The following is a 2070-nucleotide window of genomic DNA, read 5'->3' as shown; positions in this document are numbered from 1 at the left end:
CATTATGCACGCAGGTTAGATGCCTCGTGGACGTCTAGAAAGCATTAGAAGTAAAATTGGTCTTGTTGTGTATTCGTGATATTCCGTCAGGTGGCGTATCCACAGCGACCGGTTGGTCATTTTTGTGTAGAAATTCGCCTCATAGAGCTGGCAAAAGTTTCGAGCCGAGCATAGAGCATGAATCTGTAGTTATTTAACATGAATAAAGTGTATGTAAGCGAAGTAACAGTGTGAGTATTTTTTATTAATTTCTGTTCGATGCTTATTCAGGCCTGCTGCCTATGGACGCCCTCTACTGTTGTTCACCACCCGTCTGGTCTGTCCCCGTAATCCATTACTGACACTTAATTACATGTCGAACTAACAACACGCGTGGAACTCTGGGTGATTGCGACGCAACGCTGGATGCATTTTACGGGATTTTCCGCGACCTAAATCATCTGCCACCGTGATTTTACGACGTTTCTCTTCAAAATGAACGCGGTTTTCTGCACGAGAGAACGAATATCACTGCGCGCGCCCGGAGAGAAAACTCAACAGAGCAGTAACTGATTTCCACAGTATAAAACACATGCATCGCATGCACCAAACATATAGTATGTAACACGCACATGATATAACATCAGGGGTTTATAATGACAAATTGTAAAAATTATGACAATTTTTTCTTGACAATTTGTCACTATTAACCCCTGATAGCATGTAACACTCGCATAATAATTAATACACGCGTACATTGCATAATTCCTGACGGCTGGTGGTCAGTTTATGAATGACTGTTTAGATATACTCAAATAAAAGCTCGGATGCCAACCAGGATCAAAATTGTCACAACAGTTTTAACAAGCTTTTGATCGGTTTACAGTCTGTCTTCTTCTTCTTATTATTCTTATTCTTATTCTTCTCCTCCTTCTCCTTCTCCTTTTCCTTATTATTCTCCTTCTCCTCCTCCTCCTCCTCCTCTTCCTCCTCCTCCTCCTTCTTCTTCTTTTTCTTCCATATACTGAGCTCTCTTGAAAGAGCGTAAGTAGCTCAACGAGACTAAGCGTGGTGGTGGCGCACAGTGTCTCAATGTTAAATCAATGTATCCAAAAGAATTAATAAAGTGTTGCATTGATAAAAATCACACGTGCATTGTTACGCAAATGTTGGCCTCCACACGTTTTGTGTACATTGACATTGACATTGTCATTGTAAAATGTACATTGACATTGTTCTCACGTGTAGCAACTACATTATAGTACATGCACGCGGTTCACACATGTACATGCAGTCTCATAGTCGATTCAACATGAATGATCTCGTATTTTCTAGCTGCCTCTGAACAATATTTGCATGCATCCCAGGGGCGTAGCTACGGGATTTCTGTGCCCCCCCAGGTGCCCCCCCACTGAAAATTCATGCTTGATAAAAAAAAATTGAATTAAAAACAATGCCGTTAGAACAGTATAACACAAAGAAAAGTTATATATTGTGCCCCCCCCCACGAAAATTTATGGCCCCCCCAGTGCCCCCCCCCCCCGCTGAAAAAATCCTAGCTACGCCACTGATGCATCCTCAATCAAAATTATTTGAAACCAGACTTAAAGATTAAAAAACCTTAATCTTACTATTGGTGCAGACAAATCTAAATTTAGTCAATTATTTCCACAAATAACACAGATAAAACATGAATTTCAATCTTAGTGCAAGAATTGCCCATGTTTTAGTGGACTTCACGATTCAGCAGTTAGCGTAATGACTGATGTGGCAACAACAAAACTTCATATCGGCAGAAACATCCTTGCCTGAACTTCGCATAGGCATTTTGGCCATATTAGAGAATAAAATAGTATCAATTAAGTATACGTTAATTGGATGCATAAACGTATAAACAATGTGCACATGTTTAAATGATAATTTTCTTCTGAAATTTGTCAAACATTCAACATTTTTAGCAACCAATAAGTTAGTACCATGTACCCTTCTCTGTAACAGTTTCTCAAGTCAGGCAACTGTGATAAAGAATGGATTTACTGAAATTCTAGTATCTTACTATAAATTGGAGATTTCTGTGTGTGTGTGTGTGTG

General features: G+C 39.5%; 1 protein-coding gene across 4 annotated transcripts in view; it reads right to left on the bottom strand.

Annotated features, from left to right (window-relative positions):
* Window positions 1-2070, bottom strand: part of LOC106806731 (PHD finger protein 21A-like) — a 31168-nt gene that overhangs the window by 21328 nt on the left and 7770 nt on the right. The gene's annotated exons all lie outside the window — the stretch shown is intronic.

Source organism: Priapulus caudatus, unplaced genomic scaffold (assembly GCF_000485595.1).
Source record: "Priapulus caudatus unplaced genomic scaffold, Priapulus_caudatus-5.0.1 Scaffold176, whole genome shotgun sequence".
NCBI classification, from domain to species: Eukaryota; Metazoa; Priapulida; class Priapulimorpha; order Priapulimorphida; family Priapulidae; genus Priapulus; species Priapulus caudatus.
This window is presented reverse-complemented; position numbering and strand designations above follow the sequence as displayed.